At 44.6% G+C, this 22,729-nt stretch overlaps 1 long non-coding RNA gene across 5 annotated transcripts in view; it reads right to left on the reverse strand.

The window, feature by feature from the left end:
* LOC121232685 overlaps window positions 1–22,729 on the reverse strand; it is a 43,964-nt gene that overhangs the window by 20,496 nt on the left and 739 nt on the right. For 4 of the 5 annotated variants that reach the window (XR_005931592.1, XR_005931589.1, XR_005931591.1 and 1 more), the window contains exons 2-4: window positions 22,462–22,559; window positions 20,810–20,993; window positions 2,467–2,571 (exon numbers count right to left, since the gene is read on the reverse strand). This is a non-coding gene — a long non-coding RNA (uncharacterized LOC121232685). Of the gene's footprint in view, window positions 1–2,466; window positions 2,572–20,809; window positions 20,994–22,461; window positions 22,615–22,729 lie in introns of all 5 variants that reach the window. The other variant, XR_005931590.1, reaches the window with a different exon arrangement.

Raw genomic sequence — 22,729 nt, forward strand, 5'->3', positions numbered from 1 at the left:
AAGGGCCTCACCTAGGAGAAATCTAATTGATTACACAGTGACTTAGTAATTTGAAGACCAGCACAGATTTATTCTCCTCCTGTCACTTATTTCCCATGGGTCTTTGGACAAATAACCTTTCTAGCTGTCACACTGGTGAAATGGATGGTATTTACAAGCCCAAGTACTCAGGTTGCTCTAGCATAGGAAGACAAGTTGCTTGTGGTGCTCCATAACGATGGCAGTGTTTAGAAACTGTGAAAACAAAGAGCGTGATATTACACTGTATTGAGTCTGGCTCAGATGGAGTTAATTTTCCCCACGTCAGCCCTCATAGTGCTGTAGTACTGGTAGCTAGAAAGGTGTTGGTAGCACACCAGTGTTTTGGCTACTGCTGAGCAGTGCTTGCACAGCATCAAGGCTGCCTCTCCAACATTCCCCCCTCACCAGTAGGCTGGGGCTGGGCAAGATCTTGGGAGGGGACATATCCAGGACAGCTGATCCAAACTGACCAAAGGGATATTCCATACCATATGACATCTGCTCAGCAATAAAAGCTAAGAGAAAGGGTGAGGTGGGGGGCATTCTTTATTACGACGTCTGTCTTTTGGAGCAACTGCTACATGTACTGAAGCCCTACTTCCTGGGAAGTGGCTGGACATCACCTGGTGATGGGAAGTTGAGAATAAATATTTTGTTTTCCTTTGCTTCTGTGCGTGGCCTTTGCTTTTGCTTTATTAAACTGCCTTTATCTTGACCCACAAGTTTTTTTCCATCTTATTTTCTACCCGCCCTGTCCTCAGGAGGATGGGAGTGATAGAGCAGCTTGGTGGGCACCTGGCATCCTGCCAAGGTCAACCCACCACATACAGAAATGACCACAAACCACAGAGAAAGGGACCCCAGGTAGCAACAAACCAATGTTCCTTGTCCCTTTCTTCCATTAAAATAAATGAATGAATAGAGAAGGCATAACCCCTCCCCATCATGACACTACAGGGAATTAGACAGGGGGTGGGTAGGAGGAACTTATATAAATGCAGCCATAAATCTGCACAGAAGCTATCAAAGCACAGAAAGTACCAAAAAGCCAGACAGCTCTGTGCTCCTCACTACCTAGGAAGTTCATTCATCCCTCTCTTGAAATGTGACAAGAATTTCTCCCTCTCTTGTAGGTCTTGCGCAGGAGACGTGGCCCTGTAAGAAAAGTGGCTGGTGTTGGCCACTGCTCTTCCTGTGCCTGCTTCCCTCCACCCACCAGGACCACTGCAACCTTCAGGTGAACTTAGCCGAGTCTTTCCCCTCAGGCACCAAATTCCCCATGGGGCTCCATGCCCCAAAACTGAGCACTGTCCCATGAACCTCCCTCGAGATATTGCAAATAACTGTCTTTATCCCCAACTCTGAAAATGCATTTCATACATTTAAGACTGGTCTTAGGACTGTTGCTGGCTTCATCCTCAGGTCCCACCTCTTCATGCACACACAGGCACACTCATGTTTTGCTCATCCCTGCCAGTTGCTTTAGGACAAGATCAGAAAAGCTTTTCCCAGTTTTTATAAACACAGGTGTCTGTGCACAACAATGAGTGAAAGTTGTTTGCGGAGATCATGGGAAGTTCCCAGCTTGACGGGAGAGACTATGGGGAGGGGAGAGGGAGGATTTCCCTAAAATCAGCCTCACAAAACAAAGATACCTAATACAACCTATCAAAGAGAATGTGAACATTACCCTGATGTGGAAGTGAAGCTCATCACTAAACAAATAAATCAAGTGGCCTGCTGCCAGGCAGGAAAAATAAGTTGGGTTCATGATATGTCCTTATCAGAGTTTCCCAAATGGGTGGGCAAGATAGTCTATTCTCTTGCACCCACTGCCAAAGCCCTGCTGTCCAAAAGCACACATTTCTCTTAAGCCCTCAGCCTTTTCTGTTTGAAAGGTGTGTTTTCCCCTGCACCTTCATGATCTTGTCCCCCACAGGGAGACAAAAAACAATGCAACTGACCCTCCAGAGTAGCGCGAACACACAACTGGGTGTTACGGGCTTAGAGGTTGTACTGCAAGCACAGGCTATGAACAGTGCTCTTCTACCCAAATTGAACAGGAAGACAGCAGGTTGGCACCCTGTTGAATTCCCAAAAGCTTATGTCCCCCTGCATTTCCTGCAAGAGTGACTCAGAGTGAAGCTGGTGAAGAACAAACCTGCCTACTCCCCCACTTCATCACCTTAACAGAGTAGGTGAAGAAAAACTGACTGGAGAGTGTGGACACAAAAATATACACCAGAGAAGCAATGCAGTAAACCAAGGTGGCAGCAAAAAGCATCATGAATAGATACACCAGCAGGGCTGCCAGTGAAATACATCCTGATTTCTTTCAGTAGCTCTGACAGTTGTGCTTCATAAAACCCCATGAAACCAAATCCTGCAGTCCCTGTTCAGCTTTTGTGGAAGCATGCCTCCCATTGACGTCAAAGACCACGTTACCTCATAAAGGACTGCAGGGCTACTTGCAGAGACATCACTCATTATTCACTGCAACTGCACGCTTTCTGTAGGACTAACGCATCTTCATTCTCCCCTCACGCTCTCCTGTGGAAATTAAGAACAGGCTCCAGTGATGTAAGCCCAACTGCAAAATCAGTCCAGAGGTCAGGCTGCTGCACACCACTACATTAGATTATACAGACATGTACAAATAAACACTGCTTACTCTGTGATGTAGGGAGAATACATTTAATTTCCAGTTACTGTGCTGGTTTCTCTTCTATATGCAATAAGGTTTCCTGCAGATTCAGTAAACTATCCTAAAGTGGGCAGCAGGCTCTGCTCACATTACCAGTCCAGTTGGTGTGGGATGACTACAGTGGCTGCAGGTTTCTTTTCCCTTCCCTCTGCCAGCTGATAAGGGTGGCTGAATGGGTTCTGTACATGCTCTCCAGCTGCCAGTTTACAGCTAATATTAAGAAAGAAGTACCGACAGGGTGTCTGCAGGCGGCATGCCCTCCATGCAGCATCCTTCCACTGGGGTGAAAACTGCTGCCAGAGAAGGAAGGCAGAAAGCAAGGGGGAAAATAACCTTGGACCAGATGAAAATATGAAACTTAGTGCTAAAGAATTATTGCATGCCAGATTCAGTGAATTAGTTGTCAGCAGAGTACTGCAAGAGGCCACGCAGGGAAGAAATTTCAAGCACTAGATCAAGTGCTTGATCAAATAAACAAAGACCATACAAATATGGTCTTATGTATCTAGTTTGACACGTCAGCAGGGCTAACACAATATTCAAGAATAAAGTACAGTGCATGCCAAAAATGGAGATAGGGCCAGAGTTAGGTATAAGCAAAACCAGGCTATAATTTTTCCATAGTATTTGGCCAGACCTTTATACAGTAATCTGTCTCTTAGCAAGCAAATGGATTTACATAAGCCAAAAAGTTATTACTGAGTATAAGTAAGAATGACAGAATCTAGCTTGAAATTATACTCGTCAGAGATAGGAAATGCATTTTACATCATAGTCCTGGTTTAATATTCCAGCATTTTTGTCACAGACCACTCAGCAGAAGTTACTAAGATAAATAGGTGAGGATTAATTGGATCTTTCATTTAGATTTACCAGTTACAACTTGCTCTTGCTGCTGACTTTCTCTGGCTAGAATTTGCATTCATACAGCTGGAGTCAACGCAGTGTACCCAGAGGTGTTAGGTGTTACATCTTGATTTGCCAATTCAGGCCAATTTGCCTTCAGAAGTTTTGCACCGTTATGTTACTGTATTGACCAGAGCATGAGAAGGAAGGAGGTACACACACAGCACCTTGGTGGACCCTGGAGTCCAGTGCCCCAATCCAAGACCTTAATCCACTACCATTCCCCTACATGCTTTCACATTTCTGGGGAAAGTATAGGCCATATTGTTTGACTCATCTGCACTATACCACGGTGACATGCATAGTGTAAATCCACATAGAGTGACAAGGTGTAGCTACTGCATTTGTAAAACTGGACTGAAGTACTTATCACCACATTCTCTATGAAATCTTAGCCAATCACAAAAACAAAAGCAAAGCTGAGTTCTCCTTCCCCATTTTAAAAGAGCCCTTCTGTAACTGCAGCAACTGTACCTTCTCCTGGAAAGGCAGGGGCTGAGATTTGGGGCTGTGCCAGGATCTGCATAAGAAAAGCATCCCTTCACACAGCAGCATATTTCAGCTCTTCCCTGCAAACTCTCTAGTGTGAAAGGTGCATCCACTGGCTATTTCACAACTGGCCCAGGTTGCCAGCTGTATTCTTGGTTACACTGCTGATCCCATGCCCCCTGAAATCCTTTTCCTTCTGCTTCAAGAGAACTAAAACTTGGCAGGTTACAAGTTTCACTGAAGTATTGCAATGATTTTCCTTGCTGGCCCTCAAAATCCATTTTCTTTGAATAGCCTTTGCCAATGACTGAAAATAATTGGTCTAACTCTTTTATCTTTGCAGCACCCTTTTATGTATGGGTAAACAGGGTTGTCTTGTCTTTCTCCCCTGACTGCCCCAGCTCTTCTCTTATTTCAGAAACTCCTCTCATTTTCACAGCTCCCCTCTGAAGGACCTCCAGTTTGCTGCTTTCTACAATGAAAGGTGACCTGAGAACTGCACATAGGTTTCCCTCTTGTTTCACGTTTGCTTGTTTCACTCTTCGCTGTTCTCTCAGTGCACCCTCATTTTCCTTTTGCCTTCTGAGCAGTGATCTCATGGTGTTCCCTCCATTTCTCTTCTGCAGAGGCACCCACTGGTGCAGATCCTTAACACAGCCTGCTTTTCCAACAAGCTCTTCAGCTGGTCTTTTCCCATTTCCTGGGCCTGATCTGGAATATACTGCTACCTGCCTTGCCCTCCTGCAAGACCTAGTCTGCTTTTACACAAAACCCAAGGAATCATCAAATGCGGGACAGGAGGTCAGGGGGGATTTCCACTTTTTTCTAATAGTCTCCAAATTGAGGAAGACTGAATGCTATCTGCGGCTGGGAGTCCAGGACAGCCATCAAGGTGCTCTGCCATTACTGACCCTGCAGCACCAGGTCCAGACCCACTCCTCTCTCTGACCAGTACCAGCTCCTGAGTACCTTCATGAGCCTTGAAAAGCAGACCTAGCAAGCAGCTTATTCTGACTATAAATGGGCAGACAAGGACTGAGCCCAGGTACCTTCTCTTTCCACATGTAGAAAGCCAGTCTTCCAGCACCCTCTGTTCATCCCCAAATACTAAACCAGGTGCCTGTCACTCTCAGTGGCAACATTTCTTAGCTAAACTGCCTGCCATTCCCCACCTCATCGCATCCCCAACTCCCTTCAGTACAGTTTTTTTCCTATTTTTATTACTTCCCTTGTTCATTTCTTATTTCAGTTCCTAATCCCACTTGGATTCCCACTAGAGAACAAAATCTGAGATGGAAAAGGCACACCACTCATGCAGATGCCTTTGCCTGGCCAGTGCCCAGGTTTGTAGCTCTAAGCTGTGCTGGACACGGCCCAGACCATGACATATGTGACACCAACATAGGGTCCAGCCAAAAGGGACCAACTGGATCATTGAAAAAAATCCTAGTATTATTCCTCTGTATTTGCACTGGCCTCCAAATGGACAGCATTCCCTCTGCAAGTTGAGGACACTCATCAATCAGAGGGTTGAACTCAGTGACTGCTATCACAGTGCCTGTGTGAATGAGTAAAATGAATAAAAAAAGCAGCAAGCTTCACAGGGCCACCAGTATATCCTTTTACTGAAAGGGAAACAAAACTGAAAATGTTCTTGGGGAATGCCTGCTCTGCTCCATAGAGTTGCTTGTCCAGTCCAGCTTTTGAGGAGAGGCAGTTCTGGAGATGAGATATCACCACTCTGCACATCATCGCTACTGCAGCAGGAAGGCTCTTGCAACACAGAGGGAGCAAGCGTGAGGTTTTGACATTTGTCTGACTGTGGGATTTCATCTAAAGGAAATAACAGCACATCTGTAGAGCCTGTCAATGCTAAATACTTACAAATGGGCACAGTGTGAGACAAACAACAGGGGAAAAGATGCTATCTCTTTTATAAGCTCCATCTCCACTGCTGGAGTTTGCTGGAGAGGAAACAGCACATAGAACATCAGCTATTTAATAAAGCACCACAGAGATCTCCCCACCAGGGAACAGAGCAAGGGAACATCTACACGCAAGTTATTAGCCCTGTTCTTTGCTCATGGCAAAGATCTGGTGCTGCGGTGATGGACACACTAACAGGACAGAAACGGACATCCTGCTGTGGGAACAAACACAGGTCTCGAGCTACACCCAAGCAAAAGCATCAGCAGCCCAACAGCCACCCTATAACCTTTTTGACAGGTAAAAAGAAAATACACAACCAGCCTCTATTTGCTCTGTGGAGCTCATATGCTCCCCCACAGGAAAATGTGCGCTTTCTTCACCCACACACAGATGCTGCACCTCCAGCTGTCTCTGAACTGCTGGTCTGCATTAGTGGGATGGGAACAAGATACCAACTAATGGGTGACTAGCATCCCAGCTAGTCATGATAGTTTTGCTGGCTCAGTTACTGTGCCACCTTCATCAGTGCTGCAGACCACTGGTGGCTATTGCCTTCTTGCCCCATTAATGCCATGACTTGTTTCCTTCATTCCACTTCTTCCTCCCCAAAATTACCCTGACAGACACACCCCATGTCTGCATCCCCCACAGCACCAACCTGGGAGGATGGTAGCTATTTGCCAGGTGCAGAACACCAAAAGAGGAAGCTGTTGACTTCCCCACAGCCTCAACAGAGCTGGGAGCACATAGACTTTCAGTCTAGCAGTAGTGTCTGTTGTCATCCACAAGCACTTCACTGTTAGGAAACCCAGAGTTTTACTGACACCAGAGCTCCACTCAGCCCAGCTGGAGACATGGGGAGCAAAGACCACTGCAGGGTCTTTCTTCTTCCAGCTGCCAAAGCTATGGGGACTTTCCTCCAGCATAAAGGTGCACACCTGTTTTGGGTTTGTGTGGCAGGGTTTTGGTAGCAGGGGAGGGGCTATGGGGGTGGCTCCTGTGAGAAGCTGCTAGAAGCTTCCCTGGCTCCAAGTTGGAGCTGCCTCTGGCCCAGGCCGACCCAATCAGTGATGGTGGTAGTGCCTCTGGGAGAACAGATTTAAGAAGTGGAACCTGCAGCAGGGAAGGAGATTGGAATGTGAGAAGAACCTCTTTGTAGACAGCAAGGTCAGTGAAGAAGCAGGGGGAGGAGGTGCTCTGGAGGAGGGGATAGTGCTGCAGCCCGTGGAGGTCAGCAGGGGAGCAGAGCAGTTGCCCCCAAAGATGGCCATGACTCCATGGGAAAGCCCACGCTGGAGCAGCCTGTGCCTGAAGGACTGCAGCCTGTGGAAATGACCCATGCTGGAGCAGTTCATGAAGAACTGCAGCCCATGGGAAGGACCCATGCTGGAGAAGTTCGTGAAGGACTGTCTCCCGTGGGAGGGACCCCACGCTGGAGCAGGGGAAGAGTGAGGAGTCCTCTCCCTGAGGAGGAAGGAGCAGCAGAGACAATGTGTGACAAACTGACTGCAACCCACATTCCCCATCCCCCTGCGCTCCTGGGGGGAGGAGGTAGAGAAAATCGGGAGTGGAGCTGAGCCAGGAAGGAAGGGCAGGGGGAAGGTGTTTTAAGATTTGGGTTTACTTCCCATTATCCTTGTTTTGATTTGATTAGTAGTAAATTAAATTGATTTTTTTTTTTTTTCCCCAAGTTGAGTCTGGTTTTTGTCCATGACCAGAACTGGTGAGTGATCCCTTGCTTTCCTTGTCTCGACCCACGAGATAAGTTTTTGTTATATTTTTCCTCCTCATCCCACCAGTGGGGGGGAGGAGTGAGTGAGCAGCTTCGTTTGCTGGCTGGGCTAAAACCACGACAATATCCAAAAGACTGCTCTAAACTCTGCAACAAAAATACCCGGAGTGAAGCCCAAGGTTAGGTCCCTTGTTGAACACACACCTCTTTGAAACCACGTATGCTTCAGCATTTAGGGAGTCCCACCTGGAAGCCCTTTAGCGCTGCTTTCACCTAACCTCATTCAGCACCACGGTCTGGTTCAGGTACTCCTCATATGAAGGGGCTCTGTTAAATCCTTTTACTTTCTGCCTTATCCGTGCAGTATGCAAGGACATTCATACCTCATGCACCAATACCAAATGCCACCAAAGTAAATTAAAACAATAAATATGGTATGATAAAAGGGCCAATTTCAAGACTTCTATTAGAGTCCATGATGTTAATCTTGAGCCCTCTTTTTTGAAACCTTTTTTCCTCTCCCCTACTTCAAGTGCATGGTGTCCCTGACACAGCCACAGGAGAAATTGACTTCTGCAGACTGCATTGCTAATGAGAAAATTGTTTGGTTTTATTACAGCTTGATGTATATAAATATTCACAGCAGGATAAAACTCTTGAAAAAAGTCTCATTTTCAAAGTGTCCTGGGACACAGCAGGGAGCAACAAACAAATTAATTCATAAAAAACTTGACATTTGGAAAACATTTTTACAAGAAGGCATCTCTAGTAACAATTCCAGTGTAACAAAAAAAAAAAATTTAAAAAACAAAATCTTAGACCATGCAGGCATTCCCATTTTTCTTCTGAGGGAGTTAAAGCACAGAAAAAATACAAGCATGTGCGAAGCTCCTTCCCAACACAGAAGGATGTGTCCTGTAGTCAGAATGTTGCACTTCAAAAACAGAGATTACGGAAGGGAAAGAAGAAAGAGGAAATGTTTTGAGTATCCAGCAGCCCTAATGAAGTAAGTATGTCCAGAGGCCTGGCAGGTGGGTTCAGTGAGCCTGAATCTGGTTTAGGAGTTTTCATGGCAAAAGACACAGAGGTGACCCTTCAAGGAACTGACAAAACAGACAAAGCACAGTGAAATGGACAATGGCATGAAGTGGAGTAGAGGATAAACCAGAAAAGGCAGAGAGATGTACAGCTTTAGTTTGTATAATAGCAAAGGTAATACTGAGTACACTCACATCATTAGGGTTTTAACGACTGCAATCTGCAAGGATCTACCCTAGTCTATTTCAGTACATTCTAAATCTGAGCAGTAGCTCCTGAGTTAGACTTTTTTCATGGTTTTGGTAACTTTTAGAAAGTGGGAGTTATGCCATGCACAAATTAGCAGTTTTCCCCCTGAGATTTGGATGCACAAGCAATATGGCTGTGTTCACAGAGCACTCTGCACCACTGCAGTCCCTAAAAGCTTCAGAGGGATTTTGATACCCTCTCACTGGATGTAGCAAAGTGGTGGATTTGGCAAACAGTGTGTGCATGAAGCTTAGCTAGTCTAAAAATGTATGGCAATGCACTTCAAAAATAGTTCAAACTTTTACGTAAGCTGATGGATGCAAGTGAACTTTTATGTTCCACCAAGGGAAAGCCCTCTGAGTCACTACATGTAACTCAACACAGTCAGATGCCCTGAAGCAGGTGAAGCAGCTACAGTGTGCACATGTGCTACAAACCATGCCACCAAAATGATCCTAGGCAACTGGGTATTTTCTTCTATGTGTAACGAACAACAGTCTGGGGCCAATGCTTGGAGGCAGTCCCCCATACAGCTTCTCACTTCATAGACCAAAGTGGAGCTTTGCCAGGAGAAGCTGGAGCAGCAATTAGGGGCTGTTTGTCCCAGCTTAGCTTTTCAGCTCTTCACATGGAGAGACAATGCACTGAAAATTGCAATAAGCTGCAGGCTCAGACATCACTTTGCTCCAGATGCTGTTTCTTTCAGCCTGCCTTCAAAAGCAGGGCAGGGACTGGGGGAGGAAGGGATCACATTTTCTCCCTCTTTTCTGAAAGTCTACATACAATGGGAAAGGGGTGAAGCTGCGAAAACACAAAGAACCTTGTGGGAGCCCTTCTCTGACATCTAATAATTGCTCAGGTATAGACTTTCTGCTGCCCGCCACTGCCCTGTCCCCCAAGGCTGTTACATGACATTAAATGAATGGGTAGGGAGGAATGAGGAGTCATATAATGGAGGCATGTCCATTCATGCATCAGGACAGCCTTTCAAGTGCAAAGCTATAAGGTGGGACTACTTCTAGCACAGGGAGCCATGGGAGAGACATCCTTTAGTAACAGCACAGCACAGACACCTCTCTTTCCTCCCCCATCTAGTACCAGGGACAACATACCATGTATTTCGTTGTCTGCAACATGGAGCTTCCCAAGGCAGGCCAAAGACTGAAGTATCATGAATTATGGAGTTGCTGGTGAGCCAGAAAGGAAGCATGAAGCAGCAGTCAAACATCCAAGTCTTGTGCAGACCACGATGCGCAACAGATCTGAGCAACATGTTCCAGAAACGCCAGCCCAGAGCCATTCCTGAGCTTGCCTGTGTGGTTGTGCCTTTAACATGCAGTTTTGCACTCTACCTGTGCAATCTGTTGTCTCTGTCCCTTCTGACAGCTGAAATGCTTTTAACACTGCCTCTATTTGTGTTGTTTTTAAACAAACAAGTTTTGCTGCCCTACAAGACTAACGGCATCTTTCAACTCAATGAACCCCTGCAATTTGCAAGGCACAAACATCCCTCCAACCTGTCTTCCTTACTTGCTCCCCTCTTGCCACGTGGTGAATCTAAAGAAGATGCAGCCTGAACAATCCCCATTACCTCCAATTTAAATCTAGCAACTATTTCAAGAATTTCATTTTTTCTGCCCCTTTGCCTAAGGTATTAGTGACATTTGTAGCCACACATATGTCAGTAATTAGAGGGCTTTTAAACTTCACATTTCAAGTCCTACACAAGAGGCAAGGTCTTGCGCCCTCCCTCCCAGTTTCCACAGGGTGCTATGTTAAGCACCATGTGAAGCTTCCCAGATGATAGACCATCCCAGAGGCCTGAGGATGCCTGTGGTCGGGAGAATTCCTCTTCCATCCACACCAAGCCCACAGCAAAGCAAGGACTTTTCATTCCTTGAAATATCAAACACCAGCTATAATCAAAAAGTACAGCAGTGTGCCAACCTCTCAGAAAATCAGGCTAAAGAGGCACCTCATCAGGACCAGCTCCACGTGAATGACCTATACAGGTACTTGCTCAATCTGTTATTGGACACTTCCAATAACGCCATTTCCATACCCTGTCAAGCTACGTGCTCCCCAGTTCAGTATCCAGACAGCTAGAAAGTTTTGCCTTAAACCTGTGACTACGAATCTTGCCAGCAGATATGACAACAGGTTACTCATTTCTTCAATATGGCAGTCTTTGCCACTTACAGTACAAATCCCGGTGACACTTTGGGCCATTTCTCTAAAACAGATGGAGATTTCAGCAGACTAATATCAACACATCTTACGGTAGTCAGCTTATCTTTCAGCCTGTGGGCTATGCCAAGGACAAAGTCAGCATGGAAACTGACTCCCCTCCCCACCATTGCATGGACTCCTTCAGGCCAGGCAAAGGCATACCATCTGCTGTGATAAGAGCACTTCATTCCCCAAACTTTCCATGAGCTGTATATCAATAGCTCTAAATTATATTCCTTTAAAAGTCATGAAAACAATCCCCTACCTGCCCTCACACACACATACCCACACCCACACAGAGGCTAATTCAGCCTATTTGTTGTTTCAGCATTTTTGAAAAACAGTTGCAGGAGATAACACTGCTGCTTGCATCACAAAGTGACAGGATTTTCTGACTTTCAGCATTGGCTCTTGCAGACATCAAGGTTTCGCAGAGTCCTGATTCCAGGAAGAATACAGCTTCAGGAAGAATAGGCCAATACCAAGGTTGTTTGAAAATGCCACGATACAAAATTATTATTTAACACATTGGATTTCCTAGTGAGTCTTCAGAGACAAGTATCTGACATTTGAGTAGTCCTGGGTCAATATTAATTGCACATAACTTCTCATCTGCATTTACTGCCACGTTTCCGCAATTAAATTATAAAAACTAAATGAAATCTCTAAGCTTCATAGCTAAATCTGCATACTAAGTCAATTAACACTGTAATGGAAACCACATAAAAACTAAGGCCTGTCTGATCCAAGGCCCATTAAAATCAGTGACAGCTTGATAATAACCTGAAGCAAATTAATGACCATGCAGCCTTGAAAAACTGGGGAGTTATGAACTGTTTCATAGATTTCAAGAAACTGTTTTGTATGGAGCCCAACTGACAGACCCTTTTGTGCCAATGTCAGCATTTCTGTGCACTCACTTTCTGTTTTTCATGAACTGGACACAGGGTTGACCTCGCAATATACACTAGCAGTCTTGCTGTTTCAAGCTGTTCTTTAGGAGGCAATATGCTAAGAAATGTGTTAGCCAGCATCTAGAGGACCATGAGCCACCTTCAAATGCTAGGCTGAGCTGCAAAGGAACATGCCGATTTTCCTTCAACGGAGATGCAGGGTGCTGGGCACCAGAGGGTGCCGCACCATGCCACAGCATGCTCCTCACACATAAACTGCATTAGCATCTTTCTCTTATTGCCAAACTGCATTTGTCTTTCAATCAATCACTTGTTTTATATAACTTCTTAATGCATGACACTTCAGAGCACTTTCCAACAAGAACAACAAAAGCAACAACAAAATTAATACCAAAAGGAAGAAATAGGGAGAAGCAGACTTTAAAAAAGAATAAAAGCCAAAATTCTGACTCAGTGTTTAAATAAGAAAGGTGAAGTGTTATTCACCATATGTGGTACTTAGGCCTTTATCAAACATAGCATGTACTCATCTAACTAGCTTTGCCAAGCTAAGGAGTTTGTAAACCGGGCACTGAGATGCCGTCGTGATCAGCAGCTCCCCAGAAGTGTCATGTGAAAAGCACCAAAGATGCACTATGAGAATCCTGCTCTCAGAGGGAAGGAGTCCTCCAGGCTGCAAGTTAATTATGCAGACAACTGAAAAACAAATGATTGGATTCAAAGGCACAGTACTGAAATGAAAAAGGGAACACCTGGAATATGCATGAGTTTGTATAACCTGAACCTGCAAACGTGGGTTTGTTAGTCACAAAACCTGTTAAAGCCAGCTTCAGAATATGGCAGGAGAAGTGTTGCAAAACTTAATATGGTTAATTGGAGTTAATTATACCCAATTATGTATGTGCCATATTGCAGAGAGTTATCTCAAAACAAGTATGTTTAATAGCTACAAACAGCACGTATAATATGGAGCACTATGATGATTTAAAGAAAAAACATATTAGATATGCACGAAAGCAAAAGCAGACAGTGCCAACTGCTGAACAGCAGCGACTGCTCACACCATCCCTTTGAGAGCACCTGCAAAGGGCTGCATGGGACTCCCTTCTCTCCCCACACTCACTTACTGAAAGACACCCACCACCTTCCTCCTTGCAGCTGTGTCCCACAGAGAGCACACGGGCCCAAACACCCGTCCCTCCCCCCACAAGCACAAACCCTCTTCACAGACAGGCACTCCGGGATCTGCAGTCCTTGCAGGCTAACAGAAAACGTCACTGCCAGTGAGATCAAGTGGGCAAAGAGGCTAAGAAACACTGTGCTGTCTCTGTCAGGAAGTCAGTCCTGCTTGAGGTCACCAAGGGAGATGTGACTGATGACCTGATGGTCAGGTCCAGATGCCTCACAAAACCACTGCCTGATGTGCTACATCAGGAAAACAATGTATTTGAGCACAGCCACCTGGCCTGGGACTGCCAAGAAAGCTGTGTCAGGCTCAAAGAAGGCAGTGTTTTTTAGGGAGGGTTTAAGAGAAGAGAAAAAGAAAAAATCAAACCCATCACCCAAAGACATTGTTTCTCAAAATGGTAACGGTGGGATACAAAATACGATTCTGATTAAACGAGAGCCTTATCAGGGGAAAGGGGAATCAGCCCACATCCCCAGAAAAGAGTCAGAGATGACCGAGTCTTTTCAGGATCTTCAGCCCACCTTGCTGTGCCTTGAGAGCTTGCTTGAGACAAATCAGCTCAGCACCTCCCCAAGAAGCTGGTAAGGGCTGGGGGCTACTTCAGAGCCCCTTACAGCAATCTGTATCAATGTAGTTGTTCAACCACCTGTGACTCCAATAGGAAATGGGTTTCATGCTGGGTTTCGTGCACTTAAAACCATTCCTTCTCCTCCAAGGCACAGTCAGTGTACATGGTGGACTCGTATCAATCAGTCTTTCCTGGCTGTCAGCTCCAAGACTGCAGCTAGGTTTTCTCCTGCCCAAGAAAAAAGAATTATCTGTACAGCATTCCAGTTTTGAAACCTGCAACTTTGTCCAGGGTTACTGCCATCAAAGACCACTGTCTACTAAATGACAGCAAGGATAGTTCACTTACAACACTGTCGTGGTTTAAACCCACCCAGCAACTAAGCACCACGCAGCCGCTCACTCACTCCCCCCACCCAGCGGGATGCGGGAGAGAATTGGAAAAAAAAAAAGTAAAACTTACGGGCTGAGATAAAGGCATGTTAATAGGACAGAAAGGAAGAAAATAATAATGATAATAATATGACAATAAAAGAATTGGAAAACACAAGTGATGCACAATGCAATTGCTCACCACTCACTGACCAGTCCCCAGTTAGTCCCCAAGCAGCAATCCACCCCTCTTGGCCAACTCCCCCCAGTTTATATACTGGGCATGACATCACATAGCATGGAATATTCCTTTGGTCACTTTGGGTCAGCTGCCCTGGTTGTGTCCCCTCCTAACTTCTTATGCCCCTCCAGCCTTCTTGTTGGCTGGGTATGAGAAGCTGAAAAATCCTTGACTTATATAAACACTACTTAGCAACAACTAAAAACATCAGTGTGTTATCAACATTCTTCTCATACTACATCCAAAACATAACACTATACCAGCTACTAGAAAGAAGATTAACTCTATCCCAGCCAAAACCAGGACAAACACAGACCCATTTTGAAAGACAGTAGGATTAGATCTAGGGAAAGAACTTAAATTCAAGCACACTGGGATATTGTCTAACCAGTTTCTGTTGATCTATATGAGCTTCTTTCCCCATTCTAGTTCAATGTTTAATATCACCGTCTCAACAAGAATAGATATAATCAGCTTGAACATCCTCCAAATAACATGAAATAGCAAATCCAAATCTTCTTTCTAAGGGTTGATAGCACATAGCTACAAAGCTTTTGCCATAAATGTTGTTATCCTGAGCTCTGGCACAAGACAGCCAGTAATAATAACCCAGAGTTAACACAAAAAAAAAAGACAAGACTTTCACTTGTTTTTCACACTCTTCTGTTCTCTAAGGCAATCCACAAAAGAGGTTCTAGGGCATGAGATACCTCTATGAGATAGCAACTGAAGCAAAAAAATAATTAGCTTGACAACTGAGTGAGGAATTTAAATAGTCAATAGCCGGGAATGAAGGGATCCAGCAAACAGAAAATAGTAAGTGGTAAGTGCAGTGGGAAGTTCTTCCATGCTTTTGAAGATGAAGGCAAGAAAGAAAAATCTGAAATTATGACACTGATGGGAAGACCTGAAAAAATTGTAGACATCAACAGCAGATGAGAAGGATGAGGCATGCTGAGAATCCTTGACAGCTTTCTTGTGGGAAAAAAAAAATCCCTGAGAAAAGCAACAGGAATACGCAGCCATAGCAGAAGAAAAGAAAGGAAAGAAGATGCATGAAAATATACAGAACAAGATAGATCTTTAGCTCTGGTCAATGCACAGGGCAAAAAAGATGCTGCAAAGAAAGACTCCCACAAGAGGAATGAGGTACCTCCCACTAGCGTTGAGGTACTGTTCGCACCCAGAAAATGAGGAGGAGAATTACGCAGGAGAAGGAGATGGGATGGCCAGGAAGAAAGGAGCAGCGAGCCTAACAGGAGAAAGAAAGAGAAAGAGAGGCTGTAGGAAGGAAAAAACTATAGAAAAGACAGAAGAATGATAAGGAAGAGAACTGGAAATCCACCTCTAAATCATGCAGGGGCAGATTTACATGACAGAGGACTCTGTTAAAAACAAACAAACAAAAAACCCCAAAGATCTATCACCAGAGAAAAAAATCTTGAAGACAAGAGCACTGGCAGTCAGACAGGAGCAAGCCATAATGCAAAGAAGAGGGTGAAATGAAGCACATGGAAGCAGAAGAGCAAAAATGGAAGAAAACCTCACCCACAAATATGGTCAAGAGTTGGAAAGCAAAGTGAGAATTACCAAGAGTCAAGCAGAGCTACACTGCATGAAAGATTTAACAAGAGCTTTCCAGTTATGTAAATAGGAAGATAAGGAAAGAAGAAGAGAGGAAAAAGAAAAAAAGTAGTTTGGACCATCCTGTATGAATGCCCTGCCAAGTTTTCCATAAAGATGGTACCAAGTCTAAAGCAAAGGCAGGGCAGCCCATGGAAAAGAAAGCACTGAAGACAAGGAAGCTATCTCACTCAAAGCAGAGCCTAAACTCACAAAGTTTCACAGACTCAAACTGAGATGCATGGACAGCTCCAACACAGGAGGACGAGCAGATGCAAACCTGGAGGGTGGGGATAATCATCATATAACAAAAATTTGGAATATGGTGGAGAAAAACAAATTTAAACATACATTTGCCCCTTCTGAAATACAGTAAGAAGAAGTCTGGGTACATCATTTAGATCTATACCAGGCACCAGAACAAGTTGGGGGGGCAGGAAGGGTAATAAAAGACACATTTTAAAATAAGCAGAGATAAAACACAGCACAGGCCTCCCAGAGTTTGAACACTCCACTCTCCTTTGGTGGTATCCCTAACTGTCTCTCCCTCCAAACTTCAATGAAGCACGTGAAACAGCATTATGTGGGAAGCTAACTGTTAAGCTGGCAGAAATGGGCACAAGAGCTGAAAAGTGAGGAAGGAGCTTGCTAAGAGGGAGATGACAGAAGGCGGTACAGTAAACTGAGTGGAGGTAACAAATAAGGTTCTCTGAGGAGCAGAAGGCACAATGGTATTATCAACAGAGAGGAGGTTCAAAATATCAGAAGGGCAAAAGCTGAATTACCTTGAGGACTGGAATAACAGAAATAGGGGGAGAAAGTCAGTCAAACAAGGGGAAAGGTCATCAGTGCCACCAACTGGCAGCCCCACAGACAGGAACAACAGTGGAGGAGAAAGAATGAGGTGCACTAGCTACAGATATAGACTCCTATGGGAAGGACCTGGGTAAAAAGCAATCACGAATTCTAGGATAATTGGTCAAGGACTTTCCACTAGAGATGAGGAAGCTCTAATGACATCATTCAGGGCCCTGATAAGACCATAAAAGATGCAGCATACTGTCGTCATTATGTGTTTAAGGATGAACTCAAACTGCAGAGTATAAAGTTTTTAATAAAAAAAAAAAAAAAAAAAAAAAGAAAATATTTGGTCTGTTTAATCTAGCAAAATGAAAGCTCAGAGGGGGTATTTTGCTGTCTATAAATACATCCAGAGAGTAAACATCAGAGAAGAAGAGCCATTTAAGTTAAAGGACAATGTTGGCACAGAACAAATGCATGCAAGCTGGCCATAAAATACTTTTAGCACTGAGACAGTCGGGAGGTTTCTAACTATCAGAGCCATCGCCATCAGGGTCAGCACAGCCTCCAACAGGCAGCCAAAGACTTCAAGAAAAAAGTGGGAGGTGGTCATGAGTGCCATGATAGGTACATGATGTGTGCAGGACCAGCAGCCTTCCTGGGCTGACTTATGAAGTCACTTGTGTTCCATTATTTGCTAACAACTCCACCCATTTTTTAATCTTAAAATACTTCCAGTGGTGCTGCAGACTCTTATACAGTGAATTTAAGTCCCCTATCAAAAGGTTAGCTCTCACCAATCCCTTAAAAGCCGTCTACGAATGTCTCAGGGACTCAAGAAAAGCCCAGTGCCGCCCCATCATCACACCACAATACTTCTAACACACAGACCAGGCAAGTCAGGATCTGAAACATGAGATGGCAGGCTGCAATACTGGCTCCTCAAGGGAGTAAGAATGCAGCTCTGGCAGGAGCTGAATTAAAGACTACACCCAAAACAGCCCTGCGATGCACACGTGTAGGTGCAGGGCTGCTGGAGCCATGCTGGCTTGGCCAGCATACAGCACTCCACAGGTGGCTCACCCTGAGGACCCTGGTAGCCAGGCAGGGAGCTGAGAAGGCAGCAATCTACTAGCCAACAAGAAACACCAAGGGCAGTGCTATGTCATCAAGGAACTTGGCCCTCCTTGGAGAGTCAACTCCCCCCAGCAGCTGCTGCCACAGACACAAAGGACAGCACATCCCCTGCCCCACCAGCTGCTGCTTCTTCAGCTCTGCTGGCTTCATTGCTCACCACTCACTAACCTACACCTCTAAGTGATCTTGACTGACATGAAAAAGGATGCACTTTGATGGGGATCACTTGCAATAACAAGCTAGGGAAAGATCAGACAAGCAGCTGAGCTGAGGACAAAGACCTCTCAGAGGGACAAGGTGTGGCAGGCAGCTGGGACAGCAGTTTTGTTACCAAGCCAGAGCAGGAATCATGGCTCACCACACCAAGCCCTCAGGCAGGAGGGAGGTACTTCCCAGACTGCAGATCTACATAGAAGAAATCTCCCACCATGAAGGCAGGCTCACTGTGGCCTTTGCTTTCAAGGACAAAGCCAGACTATTCCTTGTCCCAACATGCAGCCAAAGGAAGAAGTCATGATGCAAGCGAGACCTTCCTACCACATCTTTTTTTGCAAAGCAGAGGTGTATGATTGCTGCTCAGGCGCTGTGCTGAAGGCCTCACTAGAAGCTAAGAGATGCATCAGCCTTAAGCCTTTGCACAGCCCTGATTTCAAGGATAAGGTAGTACATCAAATATTCAGACTAAACTGAAACACACTTCAAAATAATCTGAAAGCCCAAACAGAAGGATTTTGAGAGTCCTTTTGGCTGGCAAAGTGTTCAGCAATCTTTTACCATTAAGTTAGCAATTTCCTAGAACCTACACAATAAAATACCATCCAGGTCCCACCATTAGGACAGCAGTTAGGAAAGCATCAGGTACATTTTCTGCAAATTGGTCATAATTGAACAATTCTGTGAAATAAGCAAAGGAAAGATGTCCTTGTTTAAGTAATTTATCAAATAACCAATTTTACAAATGCCACAGCAAGCATCTGACCTCTCCTCAAAATACCTTGTGCCCTATTCTATAGCCCTGTAAACAAAGAATGTTCCTCACATAATTACCACTTGACTGAAAAGATTAAATCCTACTGCACAGAGAAACCACTCTTTTTCATTCATATCCTGGAGCATTTTAAACTAAAATGGTAATAAAGACTCTTCACAGGGCCCTGAAAATGTCTTCTCAGATGCCCCAGCGTCACCTGAAGCCAGGACAAGGGAACAGAGCCAAGAAACAAACAAGTTCTGAAAAACTTGTTGAAGTGCTCAGATTAAACAAACACTGGCAAATGTTGCTGATACAGGATACATGGACTGAACAAAGCCCTGAGCAACCCAGTCTGACCCCAGAGATGTCCCTCCTTTGAGCAGGTCAGACTAGACACCTCCCAAGGTCCCTTCCAACCTAAACTATCCCATGATCATTTAGCGCCAATGACGTTGTTGTCTCAATTCCCCTAATTTCCCTTAATCCAAAACTCCTAGGGCTAACAGCTGCCAAGACACGTCCACCTTCTAGCATAGGGTTTGCTTTCTCTATCTTAACTTCTTACATTTTCTTCCCAACCTCTCTGCTTCCTATTTTAAATGTCACTCATTGAAGCAGCATCCCTAGACATTGATTTTTCATCACTGTCCAGCCACCAGTCAGCTCCAAACTTGTAGCCTGGTGTAGGGCCTTTCCCAACATGTGTTCCCTTAAAGTATTTTCCATACATTCCTGGTAGAGATGAGTCTTCCACATACAATACTGTGAAAGTAAAAGAACAGCAGGCCTCAAGCACACAGACACATCCTGGTGGACCTTGCAAATGGAAGAGAAGAAGGACCAGAAAGAAACATGATAGGCTGCATCTTCAGAGTTTCAATTTTCTAATTTCTAACGTATTCTTAGTAACCATATGTAAAGCAATTTTTGTAAAAAGATTTTATAGTCCATAATGTCCCCTATAGAAACAGAAAAAAAACGTAGTAGGCAACAGAATGAGTTATGGGAGGTTACACAGCCATCATGACAGAATAGTTAAAGCTATGACAACCATTTATCAAACTGGCATTGAAATAACACATATATCTTACCATAAATGCAGTGTGGGAGGAGAGGCAGACAATAAAATAATGCATTGCTTTGCACTTTGGTGGCATAAGCTGAAGAAGTCCATCTATTTTACAAACACAGTTTAGCTTCCAGCCTGGAAAGAACTAATTAATAGCTCTGTCGTCCTTTGTGCCACTGAGTCACCACAAAAAGTTAAGAGGCTGACATGCACCTTGCTGCAAACGTCCAGCTCTGTGCACGCTGAGCAAAGCAAGCCTGCACTGCCAGTCATGACAGTGCCCACTCCCAACTGGCACCCAGCAAGCACAGCCCCTCAGCTCCCTTTTGAGTTAGAACCTTGGACCAAAGCTCCCTACCCGTCTTTGGAGGCAGGATCTGGCCATAAATGACTTCCCCTGTAACACACAGAAAGTTCACTCTGCGGTCATGAAGAGACTGTTGGGAACACATGACCCAGGTCTGTGTTATCCCACAAAACCTTACACACCTGTTCTGAAATCCGCCAAAACAACACTTGAAAACAACTGTGATAAATTTTGATTTGGGCAATTAAAAAGGAAAATCTGACTAACAAAGCTTGAAGATAAAACTAACACCCAGAGATTCAAAACATGTGGCACCCACCATACTTTATAGTCAGCAGCTGTAGTACAGTCCCATCAGGTTCTGACTTTGCTATTCACTGAGGCTGACAGACCAACTTGCTTGCAGTGACTGATTTAGGCGACAGACTAATGTGGCCAAGTGGCTTGCAATTCTGTCATCTTTTGTTGAACATGGATACTCTTTTTTCAGCAGGCAGACCTGGCTGATCAATCAGACACACATATATCAGCTATGAACATGCAGATGGGCATCCTAACATTGATCTGAAAGGACTACCAGCTAGGACTGAGGTGATCAGCAGTACCCTTTGGGATCCAGAGAACTCTCTAGTAACCTTTATTTAGGCTGGTAGGTCAGTCATTTTTTACAGTAATTCCAATTCAATCATCAACAAATTATTCAATGTAAGATATAGATGTGATAGAGTATTTATTTATAGAGTCTTATGTCTATTATTATAACAACATCATTACTGTGTTTTCAGACGTTCTATCCAAAGACAGTTGAACTTCAACATGCAAGATATGCACGTTACTCTGGGTGTATGTGTGTGTGTTTATAAAGTATCCTCTTACTGAAAATGTGCCACAGTGCAAAGCTGTAAATAACCATATGAAAAACTGTGCTAACTCAGAGTGACACTGAAACACAGGAGGTTTATGAATAATAAATAACACGTGGGGAAGCATGTTAGTAGTGAAACTTCTAGCCTTGCATATTGAACATGATGCTCAGAAGCCACCGAGTCATTCTGGGGAGAAAGAGGTAAGATTTGGAAAAGGTTAACGGTAGCAAGTTGCTCCACAGGAGGAATAAAAAGGTGTAGCAGAATTACTATTTATATTATTAAACCTGTGTGTCAGCCTGGCCTCTCACAATGCACAGCTTTTAGGGCTGCTATCCAAGGTCAGTCTCCTGTCACAAACACAGGGAACGAAAAGTCCTTTCCTTAGAAGATAACATTCAAGATGAGGAAGACTGAGCAGCTGAGACAGCTGTAAGAACATGTGAAGGACCACGCTGGAGAAGCCTTGCTGCCCACTTCTGGCAGCTGCCAAAACAGGAAGCAGGAAAGGAACATCAAGAAACTCTGCACAATAAAGGAACAATCTGCCCCCAGTGGAAGGTTTGCTTTTCCTACCCTAACCATTGCCAGTTAAAGGCTGATTAATAATTTGATGCATAAAGGCTGAGATCTCTTCTTAATTTTGTATTTATTTAGTGTTAAGTGAATATTCTCACTATTCCTAATAAATAATCCTTTTCTGAATGCCATTAAGCTCTTGACATTAACAATGAAATTATACAAATCACACATTTCCCTCACATGTAAGTCAGTCTATGTTGTGTGTCAGGGAGTAAGGCACTTTGCCCTTTCTACATATAATTCGTTCATTAAGTGTCTATTTCCCACTAGCTACAGCTCCTTTCCCTCCACACCCATGCACGCAGTGTGTCTCCTGCGGTCCTGTAGATTGGCAGCTGGATTGAGAGTTTACATCTGCTTTCCAAGGCAATATTTAGAGTTCAACATAGACTTCAGGAGATGGTGCTGTATTTTGCAAAATGCTGTGCGCCCTCTACGCATTTATTTTTTAGGAGTCATAAGGACTCAGGGCCAGTCCTTTTAAAGACATCTGAAGATATTCCCTGGTGGTCCAGGCACTCACCACAAGCAGAGCCAAAGTCCCAGATCCTACAGCAAAATCTTCACATGGCCACAGATCAGCAGACCTGCGTGCCCCAATCCTCAGGAGCCAGGTACAGCCTGGGAAGGGCAAGAGCTGAAGATGACTCCGGGTGGCATGCCCAGCCACCTGCTCCTGGAGGAACACAAGAAGGTTGGTCCTACCCCCACAGCCAAGGCTACAACCCAGCAAGGGGATCAGGTAGCCACAGGTCAGCCAGCCCTGGACTACCAGGATTGCCATGTTCCCT

Source organism: Aquila chrysaetos, chromosome Z (genome assembly GCF_900496995.4).
Source record: "Aquila chrysaetos chrysaetos chromosome Z, bAquChr1.4, whole genome shotgun sequence".
Taxonomy (NCBI): domain Eukaryota; kingdom Metazoa; phylum Chordata; class Aves; order Accipitriformes; family Accipitridae; genus Aquila; species Aquila chrysaetos.